Here is a 15422-nt window from a genome sequence, read left to right as displayed (position 1 = left end):
GTAAGATTTTTTTTTTCCATTTATCACATGCATGACTAAAAACATCAGCAAAGGTTGGTGGATTATGCTGGTTCCCCAGAAAAGATTCAGTTGCATTGAGTGATGTGGTGTAGATAAATTTTTGTGTATTAGCACTAAGCAGGCAGCTTATATTCAGAGGAGGGTTCTAGAAAACCTTCAGCTTTAAACCAGAAGTTTACATGCGTCACATTAAGAGATAAAGGCCCAAAATTGTTTATGTCAATTAAATAATCCACCAAAATTTTGCAAAGATAGTGAACATGTTTTAGGGGGGCTAACATGTCTCATCAGGGTTTGAAGTGTTAGATATCATAGCTGATGCATAGTACTGAGCAAAAGTTTTAGGCAAGTGTGAATAAATGCTATATGTAAGAAGGCCTTCACAAATATATATTTAAAGTTTTTTTTTTATCAATTTGCAAAATGCAAAGTGAGCGAACAGAAGAAAAATCTAAATCAAATCAATATTTGGTGTGACCACCCTTTGACTTCAATATCAATTCTTCTAGGTACACTTGCACACAGTTTTTGAAAGAACTTGGCAAGCGGGTTGTTCCAAACATCTTGGAGAAGCAACCACAGATCTTCTTTGGATGTAGGCTGCCCCAAATCCATCTGCCTTTTCATGTAATCTCAAACAGACTCAATGATGTTGAGATCAGGGCTCTGTGGAAGCCAAACCATCACTTCCAGGACTCCTTGTTCCTAATAACATTGGCTGTATGTTTGGGTTTGTTGTCCTGCTGCAGAATAAATGTGGGGCCATTCATATGCCTTCCTGATGGTATGGCATGATGGATAAGCATCTGCCCGTATCTCTCATTATTGAGGACACCACTGATTGGGCAATGTTGAGGACCATAGATGCCGTAGTTGTCCAAGTAAATTTAATGCAGCAGATGGAAAGAAGTATAAAAAGCTCAACTATGCATGAAAACATAGGAACTGGGGTGCATTTGGCTGAAGCAGTAGTTTCTTCACAAAGGGCTGGAGAGCAGTATAAAAATGAATGTTTGCAGGCAACAGCTAAGCATGGTGGAGGCTCCGTGCAAATTTGGGTCTGCATTTCTGCAAATGAAATTGGAGATTTGGTCAGGATCAATGGCATTCTCAATGCTGAAAAATAAATCCAGATAATTTGCCATCATGCCATACCATCAGGGAGGCATGCAATTGGCCCCAAATGTATTCTACAGCAGGACAACAACCCCAAACATGCAGCCAATATCATTAAGAACTTTTTTTAGTGTAAATAAGAACAATATGTCCTCCAAGTGATGGTTTGGCCCCCACAGAGCCCTGATCTCAAAACCTTCAAGTTGGAAATACAACCTACCTAAGTTCCTTCAAAAACTGTGTGCAAGTGTACCTAAAAGAACTGATGCTATTTTGAAGGCAAAGAGTGGTCGTATCAAATAATGATTTGATTTGGATTTTGATTTGGAGTTCTGTTCTGTTCTTTTGCTTTCCATTTTGTTAATTGATAAAAAAAACTATTATCGCATCTTTTTCTGAAAGCATTCTTAACAGCATTTTTTACAGCATTTTTCACACCTGCCTAAAACTTTTAGGTGATGAGGTACCACAAAAAAATAAAAAGAAAGAAAAATGCTCTATGGCATGCGTATCAACAACCATCTGCTAAGAAACATGCCATATAATATATATATATATATATATATATATATATATATATATATACTTATATATACTTTATATACTAGTGAAATAACTCTTATCTCAGAGTGTGGTGCTATAAAATATTGTTCATGTGAAAGCATCAATATGCCTTTAAAACAAATTATAAATGAGGCTGACTAAATTAAAAGTGCTAGGTGGGTGCATAAGTCCTGAAGAAAAAAGTTCTCAAGGTTTTTTAATTCATAGTATATTAATGTTTCATGTAAATCTATACAATCATATGAAGACTCATTGATAATATTTGTAACAATTTTTGCATGGCAGAAATGTTGATGCCGGTTGAAGAGGGGGTTTTAGGATTGTTAAGGTTGTAGAGTCCCCCCCCCCCCCCAGTTAATACTTTGCTTCCATTTTGAATGGACTTGGAAACAGTAAATATTTTTTTGTCAAGTACATATTGCTGTCCCACCTCACTTGCTGTTCTGGTCACAACAGAACAAGAAATTATTGAAATAGGCTTCACTGGGACAGTAATGCACAGACCGTAATAATGAGTGCCAGTAGGGCTATCTTTAACCACGTGCTGACCAGGATATTTATTATAGCACAAAGTACAAAATATTGTTTTTTTCAAAATTGTCACTCTTCTTTTATAGTGCAAAAAATAAAAAACACAGAGATGATCAAATACCACGAAAAGAAAGCTCTATTTGTGGGAATAAATGTCAGGTCACCTTGAGGTGAGGTGACAGGTGCACACCGTAGGGATCAGGAGTGCACCGCAAGGTTGTGGACCCTACGGCTGACTGCTGCAGACGGGGGACAGATCCCACTGGGGTTAGAGCGTAAGATTTCCTGGGGCACGGAGTCTAAGAGCCAGCAGGTGTTCACCAGCGCCTCCAGTGGTGAGGATGGACTTGGCTAGCAACTGGCTCCAGGTCGCGACCCCCAGGGTCCCCCAGCTCACACCCACAGTAGGCAACAGGAGGATAGGGATGGTGAGGGACAAAGCCAAGGTCGGGGCCACAAGCAGACAAGAATAGTCGGGTACAAGCCAAAAGGTCAGGATCACAGGCAAACAGGGATGGTCAAGACACGCCAAAGTCGGTAACGGAAAACAGAAGCAGAGCACACGGCAGGAAACAGGAAGCTAACACACAAAGGAATACACAATGGTTGATCAGCACTGATGGCCTGCAGTGCACAGGTTAATATAGGGCTCCCTGATAGGGCCTGGGGTGGAGCCATACTTAGAGGAGAGGTTATAAAAACCACCAGGTGGAAGTGGCTGGCCTCTAGTCTGAACACATGAGGGGAGGTAAGCAAACACAGGAAGATCACTGCACAACCATGACAGTACCCTCCCTCTTACGAGGCCTCCCCCTCCCCCGCCTGGGTCCAGGCTTAAAGGGAAACTCCAGATGGAACCTCCTTAACAGACAGGGAGCAAAGACCTCAGATGCAGTGATCCAAGACCTTTCCTCAGGGCCCAACCCTTTCCAAAGTACGAGGTACTGAAGAATGCCTTTACGGAGCCGGGAATCCAAAACTTGACTAACCTCGTATTTTAGATTATCCTCAGAGACCGAAACAGAGGTAGGGAGAGGACGAGAGGACTTGAGGACTAAAGGCTTTTTAGGAATGGGTAAGGGCATGAGAAGATCAGGAGTCTGAGTAGGGTCCCCCACACCCCTAAAGATGAGCTGGGCATCCATAACAGGACCACCAGACTGGGCAGAGGTCAGTGGAATCCCTGAGATCAGGTTGGTTAGAAAGTGACATGTCACAAGAGTCAAGCTGGATAGCTGCAACACAAACAGAATGCAGAGGACCCTGAGAAAAAGATTGAAAACCCCTCCTGGCCGAATGAGGTATTCTATCCAAACGGGTTTGAACGGACATAGTAGCAGTAGGGTGAGGCCAGGTCACCGGAGGTGCTGAACAAGAAGCAGGAAGCTCATTGGGCATGGGCTGAACTGGCATAACTGGTGCAGAAGTCGACTGAATAGTATTGTCAGGTGTAGCGACCATCTCAATCGCATCACAGGGCATATCAACTGTGGAACTTGCAGACAAGTTAGCCTGGCTATGCGTCCAAGGGAGATTAGGGACAGACAAATGTAAATGGTTATGCGAACTGGAGTGAATGATCGACTCAGGTTCATAGGTGGACCCCTCATTCAGAGTACCACATGACCTAGAGAGTGCATCAGTCCGACTATTGCAGGACGCATCCCAGAGATCGCTATATACAGCGGGAAGAGCAGAAGATACTGGGATGGTGGTAACAGGAAGTTTCTCTTTTGGGGTACCCTTGAGTAAGCAGGAAGAGGAACCCCAAGCCAGGATCTGACCAGCAGACGAGTCGACGTGTGGAGAATGGAGCCGTAACCAAGGAAGACCTAATATGATAGGAGATGAAGCCTTAGGTAAGACAAGGAAGGATATCCACTCCTGGTGGAGTGTCCCTACTAACATCTTAACAGGAAGAGTCTGGAAGCGGATAGGGCCCCCTGGGAGAACAGTGCCATCAATCACCAAGACCACCAATGGCGTTGTAAGGGGCAAAAGGGTAAGTCTCATGGAGGATGCAGTTTCCTAATCCATGAAATTGGCAGCGGCTCCCGAATCCAGATATGCTGAGACCGAATGAGAGGAAGCACCGACATGAAGCAACACGGAAATGAGAAGACGAAAAGGTGAAGGTGATATTTCAGGGTCTAATACTCCACCTTCCAGATGTATTAGCCCTGAGCGTTTTTCCGGACGAAAAGAACAAGTATCACGGAAATGACCTTTGGCCCCACAATAGAGGCATAGGCCCAGAGTTCTGCGCCTAGCAGGTTCTTCGGGAGATAACTTTGTCCGGCCCAACTGCATAGGTTCCTCAGCAGGCAGGGGTTGCTCCTCGGATCGAAGAGAAGGGACTGGGGGCTCAGACTGCCTAAAGAACGGGGAGTGCTGGCATCTTTTTTCCAGGGCCCTCTCCTGAAGGCGAATATCGATCTGGTTACACAAGGTGATGACACTGTCCAGATCTGCAGGAAGGGATCTTCCTGCTAATTCATCCTTCACTCTATCAGAGAGGCCATGTAAAAAGGTTGCAACTAGGGCCTCATTATTCCAGCTCAATTCAGCTGTGAGAATACGGAACTGAAGAGCATACTGTCCCACAGACGCAGACTCTTGACGGAGACGTAAAAGAGCGCTAGCCGCTGAGGAGACATGACTCGGTTCCTCGAAGATATTCCGAAAAAGTTTCAAGAAATCAGACAGGCTAGAAACCACTGGATCATTCAGTTCCCACAGAGGGGCAGCCCAAGCTAACACCTCGCCGGACAGGAGGGATATGATATATGCGACTTTTGCCTGATCGGACAGGAAGTTTTGGGGCTGGAGTTCAAAATGAATTGTGCACTGGCTAAGGAACCCCCTGCAAGCCTTGAAGTCCCCAGAGAAACGGACCGGAGCTGGTAGTTGTAATGAATGTGTGGCTGCAACTGATGCGATAGGTGCAGCGGCAGATATCGGTTGAGGTTCTTGAACCGGGGGTCCTAATGAGGCCTGAACCTGTTCAACATGGGATGCCAAATCCTGAAGGAATCGCATCACCTGGGTCTGCTGCGATTCTTGGGTCTCAAGTCGCCGAACTAAGCTCTGAAATGGATCATCTGCAGGAAGCGGCACGTCAGCCGGGTCCATGGCTGATCAAACTGTCAGGTCACCTTGAGGCGAGGTGACAGGTGCACACCGTAGGGATCAGGAGTGCACCGCAAGGTTGTGGACCCTAGGGCTGACTGCTGCAGACGGGGGACAGATCTCACTGGGGTTAGAGCGTAAGATTCCCTGGGGCGCGGAGTCTAAGAGCCAGCAGGTGTTCACCAGCGCCTCCAGTGGTGAGGATGGACTTGGCTGCAACTGGCTCCAGGTCGCGACCCCCAGGGTCCCCCAGCTCACACCCACAGTAGGCAACAGGAGGATAGGGATGGTGAGGGACAAAGCCAAGGTCGGGGCCACAAGCAGACAATAATAGTCGGGTACACGCCAAAAGGTCAGGATCACAGGCAAAAAGGGATGGTCAAGACACGCCAAAGTCTGTAACGGAAAACAGAAGCAGAGCACACGGCAGGAAACAGGAAGCTAACACACAAAGGAATACACAATGGTTGATCAGCACTGATGGCCTGCAGTGCACAGGTTAATATATCCCTGATAGGGCCTGGGGTGGAGCCATACTTAGAGGAGAGGTTATAAAAACCACCAGGTGGAAGTGGCTGGCCTCTAGTCTGAACACATGAGGGGAGGTAAGCAAACACAGGAAGATCACTGCATAACCATGACAATAAAAAGGACGCCAATTTTGTTTGGGTACAGCGTCGCACGGCTGCGCAATTTTCAGTTAAAATGCCGCAGTGCCCTATCGCAAAAAATGGCATGGTCATTGAGCAGCCAACTCCTCAGGGGCTGAAGTGGTTAACCACTTAAAGACCAGTTGCCGCAGTTGTACTGCAGTAGGTTCGGTCTCCAGGGCGAATCGCTGTCATTGTACATTGGCCGCTTTAAGAGCTCTAGGGGGCGTGCACGGAAGAAATCCATGTGTGTTTCTCTGTGCCTCTCTTCTGATTGGGTCTAATGGGAGTGGTTTCAAAATTAACTGTCCGGTGTGCAGCTGCAGGGCTGAGGAAATCTGCTGGGCCTACATCCTTTTAGACATGTTCCTATTGAAAGTATCTCTCCAATATAAGCTGAAAATACTCTCAACGCTACAAAATCATACTAAGAACTGTACCAAGGAGCCCTACATGATCTTTAGAAATGTAAGTTGTTTACTTTGTTATTTTTATCCCTGTAATACCTAATGCGACTGCACCACTAGAGGGCTCCAACTTCCATATCATGGATAAAATAGAAAAATGGGACTGAAAGTAATATCTCTAAATGCACATGGCCTAAACAGTCCTTTCAAGTGAAAGCTCCTGTGGAATAAAGCTAAAAAACTACAAGGGGACGTACTATGCGTCCAAGAGACCCATTTTCATGCCGAAAAAGCCCCAAAGGGCTCACATAACCTTTTCCTTCACATTTTTACTGCCAATGCAGACAAGAAAAAGGGAGGAGTATTAATAGCTATTAAAAACCCTGTGTCCTTAATGTTGCACACTACTGTCACAGATCCACATGGCAGATTGCAGACTGTGGAACCCAATACCGGCCAGCTTTCGTTCTTGAAAACCTTACTTAAAAAAGTATCCAAAGTACGATGTGGATTCCTCTTACTCATTGGAGACTTTAATATCGTTAGCAACCCTCACCTAAACTCAACCTCCATAAAAACTACTCACAGAAACAGCCTTTCCAGTTCCCTTAAGGACAATAATCTATACGACCCGTAGAAATATCTGCATGCATCAGAAAAGGAATACACCTTTTTTTCCATACCTCACCAGTCCTATTTAAGGATAGACTTCTTTATTTACAGATCTCCAGCTACTCTGTAGAACCACACAAGTGGACATATATAATACCACCTGGTCAGACCATGCCGTAATATCAGTGAATATAGAGGAACAAGGAACAGTCTCCCACATGACTAAGTGACCAACTCAAGGAATTCTTTCAGTTTAACGATAAAGAGCATGTAGACATATTCACTCTTTGGTGTTTCCATAAGGCATTTTGCAGGGGTTTAATGCTTCAATTGTTGGCAAGCGAAAGGAGGCATAGGTCGCAAGCTTTGTCCGATTTGCTAAACCAAATAAAAAAATTGGAAACCCAACATAAGCTATACTTATCCCAAAAACTTTGAGTGAATTACAAAAATGTAGGTTAAACCTTAGACAATTACTACTGTCACAACATGAAAAGACCATAAAACGCTCCAAAGCTATCTTCTATGCCCATGGTAACAAAGCTGGGCGTTTATTAGCCAATGATCTCAGTGCCAAACAGTTGAGATCTAAACTATCCTCATTGAAACATCCCTTTACGGAAAAATTAGTCTATCATCCTGTAGAAATAGCTAATGCTTTTAAATCATACTACTCCTGTTTATACAATCTGAACGACGATCCGGAGACCTTCCAACCAGTTGTTGACAACATTTTCAAATTTTTTGAAAAATCACATCTCTCATCATTAAACACTCAACAACTCATCTCATTGAACCATCCAATATCAGATGAAGAAATATTATCTGCCATTAAAGCTATGTCAGAAAGTAAATCACCTGTAGCTGATGGATTCTCAGCAGAATATTACCAAGAATTCTCTGACGTGCTAATCCCACAGCTGAACAACATTTTCAACAGGGCTGCTTAGCTTTCTTTCCTCCAGAAATGCTCAAAGCGATTATAGTAACGCTCCCTAAATCAGGGAAGGCACCAGCCTGTCCTCAAAATTTCTGCCCAATTTCCCTACTCAATTGGCCCTAAAACTATATGCAAAAATTATAGCTAATAGACTGCTAAATATTTACCCCACCCTAATTCAGGCCAATCGGGTAGGCTTTGTGAAAGTTAGGCAAGCAGTAGATGGCACAAGACGAATGTTTAATCTTTTAAAAATAGTGGAACTCCACAAATCCCCAACAATTTTTTGGGCACTGGACATCAAAAAGGTATTTAATAGGGTCTATTGGAACTACTTACAAGCTACCCTAACTAAATTTGTTTTTCCGGGCCTTATCAGACATGCAATTTCTGCACTTTATACCACTCTATCTGCTCAAGTCTTCACCTCTAGCGTGATGTCAGACCAGTTTTTCATTACGAATGGCACACGCCAGGGCTGTCTACTTTCCCCTCTATTTTATTCTTTAATTATGGAGCCATTAGCAGCCCTTATACGATTCCACCCCAAAGTTCAAGGCATTAAACTAAGTGGGCCGGAACATAAAGTAGGGCTGTTTGCAGATGATGTGATCCTTACTGTCTCAAACCCTAAGTCAACCCCTTAAAGCAGTGAGTTACATTCTGGAAAACGTTAGCAGAGTATCCTATTACAAATTTATAATCTCAAAATCATCTGCATAGCTTACTCTACTTTAAGTAAACATGAATCCAAGGGAGGAGTAGGACTTCCAAATCTTCCCAATTAATACTATTCTGCCCTATTAGATCAAATCAAAGCATGGCTAATCCCTTCAGATAAACAGTGGTTGCATATAGAACATGCCATGATCATGACCTTCAATTATTACTGTTGGCTTGAGTGATTTCAACCCCTAACTCTAATATCCCCCTCCCCTCTATTCTAGCTTCTGGAGGCGTGGAAAGCTCTATTAAAACACCCCAACCCTAATCACCCTCTGGTATACCTAGATACCCCACTAAGAGTTTATGATCACCTCTTCCCATCATTAAATATTTTGCAGTGGTTATGAAAAGGAATGGTCACCTATAAAGATCTTATAGAACAACTAACAGAAAAGCTGTATTTTTCCCTCCTTCGACTACACAATTTCCAGCATACACATCCCTCTTTAAGCACTGCCATAGATGCCATACTCTGGCAATATTTAAATAAACAAGAACTTGGCAAGGGGGTACATCATGGTTCTATGACTACCTCCAGAACTCAGAACCCTTCACAAAATCTCCTCAAATGCTTAGCTGGGAAAGAGACCCCTCCAGACCACTTTCACTAAAAGTATGGCAACATGCTTTGGTTACTAATGTGTATCCCATTGCGAAAACCATTGGGACAATGCATTAAAAATTCTATATCTGCTTGGAAAACATCCACACTAAATGATCTGAAGTCATCAGAAGGGTTAACTCTCATTATTTCTCTGAAAATGTTCTAGCAATTAACAACCAAGGCTCAAAACTCTTTCAATATAAGTGGAAAATGTGGGACTCTATTTTCAACCTATCAGAATTATAATACTGAAAAAGTTACGGCAGACTTCTTTGGAAAATCGGTGAGCCAATCACACAAGCAGGAAATTATGTTTCTGGGGGGTGGTCACTACACACTCCGTGTACAGAACAACTTCAAGTAGCCATATTGCAATGCATTCTCATAAAATTACAGTGGCTGCAGATTGAAAAGGAAAGGTAATTTTTTCTAACATTCAATTACAATATGATTAGTGTCCCAGTTACTGTATATTATATTATTTTTTCTTTATTTGCTCTTTTTTTCCCCCAAAAGTAGAGTTAATCCATTAATAATAAAAATGCCATAAATCAACCCCCTATATTGTAGATGCTATAACTGTTGCGCAAACCAATCAATATACGGTTATGGCAATTTTTGTTTACCAAAAATATGTAGAAGAATACATATTGGCCTAAACTGATGAAGACATTTTTTTTTTACATTTGTTTTGGATATTTATTATAGCAAAAAGTTAAAAAAAAATGTTTTTTTAAAAAAAAAAGGTCGATCTTTGTTGGTTATAGCGCAAAAAAAAAAAAAAAAACGCAGAGCGATCAAATACCACCAAAAGAAATCTCTATTGGTGGGGGAAAAAAGGACAGAAATTTTGTTTGGGCACAGTATCGCACGACCGCACAATTGTCATTTAAAGCGACACAGTGCCATATCACACAAAATGGTCTGGTCATTAAAGGGGCAAATCCTAACCTAAATTGGTTAATATCAATTGGACCCTGGGCAAACATTTTTTTGGGCCCTCCTGAATTCACTTATCAACTATTTGCGGGCAGTGCAGGCTCAAGGAGCAGCTGCTTTGGGCCCCACAACAGTGACTGGGCCCGGGGAAATGTCTCCTTTTGCCCTGCATTAAAGACAGTCCTGAGTTTATTTTTTCAGAACTGTAAACTGTTATGGGAACCAAGGATGCTCCAGAAGCTCCGGTAGCTCCTGTAGCAGTAATAATCACTTGACAAAAATAAGTATTTCTTCCCAGTTTTACTAAAAACAATGTTTTGTGGCAGTCCTTGTCTCTGCTAGAGAAATATTCATTACTGTCTGGCCCAAGAGGAAGTGAGAGGAATCTCGTCAACAGGGACTGCAAACCTTATTACTCCTCTATACCAAAGCTTTCTCTTCCATGTTACAAACCTCTATTTCTCCTATGCACTGATCCAGAACTTTATCTTTTCCCTTCTAGTAAGCTGTCTACTGTTTTCCTGTACCACATTTCCTGTCCCCTAATTAATTTCAATTTCCTCTTTAATATATCATGTATCCAGTCTCTTATCATTCCTGCTGTTTTCCTCTACCCTTCTCATACACCTTTCCTCTGTTAGTACATTTTCTGTGAATCTCCAGACTTTTCACTTTCTTTGCAAAATGTGATCTTTAACTTCCTGACGACAAGCAATGTACTGGTACGTCACTGACACGGGTAATATCTCGGTCATCACTGCTGCCGAACAAAGTAAAAGTAATCCAAGGTGCTAAAGAGCCGCTGAATTACTTTTACGGATGGCGGAAGGGGGTCCCACCTCCCATCGCCACCAACTTCAAGCAATCAGGGGGACTGGCAAGGATGTGACCAACAGCATCCAGTTTCTGAGACACAGTGACAGGAACAGGGATGTTTTCTCTCCTTTCAATGAAAGTGCTAAAAAAATAAAAGTTACAGTCTATTTTTTTTTCATTTCATAAATAGTAAAATAAAAGACAAATTTTAAAGCCTGTGTGCTCACCCGCAAATGTGAATGCACACATTGACATTTGCAGCAATACCTCACATGTGTGTACATATGCGTGTAGGACCAAAGTGAGGGCCTCTGTTAAACACAAATAAAGGAAACATTCCTATCAAATACTGTAATTTGTCTTTCCTGATGGACTCCATGGCAGCCTACGTGTGGGTTAACCCCGCCTCCTCTCCAAAGCTATAGGACACCATTAACATAAATTGGAGGTCACAGCCAGAGACTGCATTCTGTAACTAGCCAACTCTTGACCAATGGGTGGGAACTCCATCTACCATGGAGTTCATCAGGAGAGGATAATTATGGTAAGCATTTGATAGGAAATTTTCTGTTTTCCTGACAGACTCCGTGGCAGCCTACCTGTGGGAAATAATTAGCCAAACCACACGGCGGGTATGCTGAAAATAAACTTTTAATTTGCCCCGTCAACTGACAGGATTCTTAAACCAAAGTTTACAGATAATAAAGAAGCAATAATGTGACATGAAAGTATTAATGGAGGCCCACGAGGCCGCTTTGCAGATGACATCTCGAGCCACATGTTGAGCTGCCGCCCAAGAAGCCACCATGCTCCTGGTGAAATGTGCCCTCATGGCCTTTGGAGGAGCCAAGCCCTTAGCCCTGTAAGCCTGCTGGATGGATTGGATGATCCAGGCCACGATCGTTCTGGTCGAAGTCTGAGGTAGTCAGGTAGTCTGAGCATCTAAAGTAACTTGCAGGTATTCCATAAGACGGGGGTAATGGAGTGGCACATGAGCAGGTTCCTGCATTGGAGCCACCAGAAGAGTCTGTTCCTCATTACTGTTATGTGAAAGAATTGGTTGCCATCTCCTGAGTTCCATTGCTGGAGAAACCCTATCTGGAAAGGGCGTAGCCCTCACAGAGACCATTTGACCATGGGGGTCATAGAGACCATCATGCAGATAATTTTTAAGCACTGTGAGGCCCTCAGATGTGATGAAATTAGAGCCTGTGTGATGTAACCGATACAATAATTAATGTTATATCTGTGTATTAATTTGTCTAAGCCCTATAGTTAGTCTATTAAAACTCTGAGCACATGTTACTGTTAATATCACAATAATAGAAGGTTAGCTATGAAACCAAACACACAGTACTGCTTGTAAAAAAATATCTTATTTATTTCCCAAGAAAATAGGAATGTACTAACATCACACACTACACAGCACAGTATATATATAGAGATATAACAACAATGAAATATCAAAGATACTTATCACACATGGTTTCATTTGCTGGTTCTGGATGATAAAAGGGGTCTGGGCCACATGGAGTTTAGGCCCGAGTCAGCACCAAGAGAAGGCCTCAAGATGGTCGAGCCACATGAGGCTTGCACACACCACCATCAGCAGAGAGAGAAAGGGGCAGAGAGACAACCTCATGGCAAGGCTGTGCAGCGAAAAGAGACCAAGCTCTCTGAAACAATCCTTTTTACAAAACTCACTCATTAAAACTCCCCCCATTTCCAGGCCCATTTGCTTTGGACTAATCAGTGTTCACATGACAATCCTCCTTATATTACTGACTGTCCTGCCATACTTGGCCTCTGGGCACAGTATTGTAGTCCATGCGCCCTGGGCTGTCTTTATCATCAATCTATTTGGAGCTTCTTGCACACCAGGTGGGCTAAAGATAAGTCCTTTTGCTATACAGATTCTGTTTGGGGCCACATTCCTCTGTACCTTTTAAAACTGTTGGACTGCAAGTGTCAGTATGGCTGATCTTGGTTGTAAAAACAAATGTGTAGAAACTTTAGAAATATAACATTAATTGATGTTGAATTCCAACACTGTGACACTCTCTCTAATGACTGGGATCTTCTGCATTGGCAGAGAGATGGTACTTTCCACAGTGCCAAACTAGGCCCCTAGGTATACCAGGCGTTGTACTGGTTCCAGATGGATTTTATTTAAGTTTAGCAGTCAACCAAACTTGAGCAGTGTGGTGATAACCTGAGCTGTGTGGATCAGCAGCTGCTCCTTGTCTTGGGATAATAACAGGAGGTCGTAGAGATAGTGGTACAACTGTATCCCTTTTGTTCTAATGAGGGCCACCACGGCCAGAAGAACTTTCAAAAACACTCGAGGTGAGGTTGTCAACCCAAAAGGTAGGCAGGTGAACTGTAGATGTTCTTGCCCGACCATGAGCCGGAGGTATTTCCGGAATTCTTCTGCTACAGGCATGTGGAAATAGGCATTCTTTAAGTTGATTGAGACTAGCCAATCACCTGGCTGCATGGCCTGCTGGATGGAAGACAGAATCTCCATTTTAAATCTTTTGTATTTTATAAACTTGTTTAGGTAAATTGGGTCTATCATGGGATGCCATGAACCATTTTTCATTAGCACTAGGAAAAGAGAGGAGTACACCCCTTGGAACTCTTCGCTCTTCCGGACAGGCACCACCACTCCATGTATCATCAGAAAATCAAGATAGGACAGTAACACCTGCTTCTTTTTTCCTGACCGTGGCCGCGGGGTAGAAATAAACCCGGGGGGGGGGGGGTACTGGTGAAGGACCATGTGTGGCCTATAGAGACCGTCCTGATGGTCCAGTAGTCAGAGATTGAGGCCACCCAGACGTGCTGGAAGAAAAGCAAACACGCCCCCACCCATCTTGCCTGGATGGGCCCAATCTCAAAATTACTTAGCCAGCTCATATCTGCTGGATGCCTGGCTTTAGTGTGCTTTTGGAAGGATGTCTGACTGGGCTGGCCGCACGGGGGTGATAACCTGTCCATGGCACCCTGGAGGACGTATAGGCAGCTTGTAGGAAGACCACACATCCTAGAAAAAAGGAGTAAGGTGGCAACACAAAAAGAGAAATGCAATTCCCCTTAAGAGCTGACTCTCCCCCTCCTGCATCATGAACCTGGCTGGTGTTTACCTGAGTGCCTGGTGCCTGGGGAAACACTCCCCATAGGTAATCCCAAAGTGACAGGGGCTAGCAGGGTTTTAAATTTCCCACCGTAGTGAGGTCACCGCTGTGCCCAGTTCACACCTGCATCGTGGCGACCCGCCGTCAGGTGCCTGTGCGGCCACTGGGCCCCCTTCCGAACTGTGCATGAGCGTACCAAGCCTCGGTTTCAACCATGGCTTTGTGCATGTGCAGAAGCTTGCCACAGCCATGACCTAGAAGAGAGAGGCGTGTCCTAGAATGCAGAAGCGTTCCATGAAGGGGACAGACAACACATACTGCCATGGAGAAAAAATTTCTGAGGGCTCCAGACCTATCTCACTCCTGGGCATACGAAGGCCATACCCACCACTGGACATATATGCCTGAAGCCACACACGTGGCTGGGCCCTGGGCTATCTTTCAACACCGCTTGAATCGTGTGCCCGAAACTAACCCACTTGGGGCTCAATTATCCGGTCTTGGACATCTTGGAAACATAAGTGCATCACAGTAGGTCCAATGAGGAGGACAAAAAAGGAACGCAGTCTCTGGTTGTGAGCTCAAATTTATAGGAATAGGGTCCTACAGCATTGGAGAGGAGGTGAGGTTAACCCACACAAAGGCTGCCATGGAGTCTCTCAGGAAACAGTGGGGGTTATTTACGAAAGGAAAATCCACATTGCACAGCAATTGCACTTGAAAGTGCAGGTGCTCTAAAACTAAGGCCGCGTACACACGTGGCGGACTGTCTGGCCAACTTAGTCCGTCAGACAATCTGATGGACAGTCCGTCATACTTTCGAATGAACGGACTTGCCCACACACGGCACTTTTTGAGCGGACTAATACGGCAGACTAAGTCCGCCGTACTATCCGCCCTACTTTTGAAATGAACAGACTCGCCCACACACGCGGAGGAAAGTCCGCTCATTTCGAGCGCGTCTCCAGGTAGGCGGGGCCCGCGACGGAGACGTCGCTGGCCCCGCCGCCTGGTATGGACTTAAAGGGGAACCCCAACGCCGAAAAAAAATCGGCGTGGGGGTCCCCCCAAGTCCACAACAGACCCTTGTCCGAGCACGCTACCCGGCCGGCCAGGAAAGGGGGGCGAGCGAGCGCCCCCCCTCCTGAGCCGTACCAGGCCGTGTGCCCTCCAGGAGATGTTGCCTCGACGATCTCTCCGGCCGGAATGCCAGAGCCGCGCTGCGCGGCC

Source organism: Lithobates pipiens, unplaced genomic scaffold (genome assembly GCF_037356315.1).
Source record: "Lithobates pipiens isolate NorthernLeopardFrog02 unplaced genomic scaffold, aLitPip1_a1.2 Scaffold_8, whole genome shotgun sequence".
NCBI classification, from domain to species: domain Eukaryota; kingdom Metazoa; phylum Chordata; class Amphibia; order Anura; family Ranidae; genus Lithobates; species Lithobates pipiens.
This window is presented reverse-complemented; position numbering follows the sequence as displayed.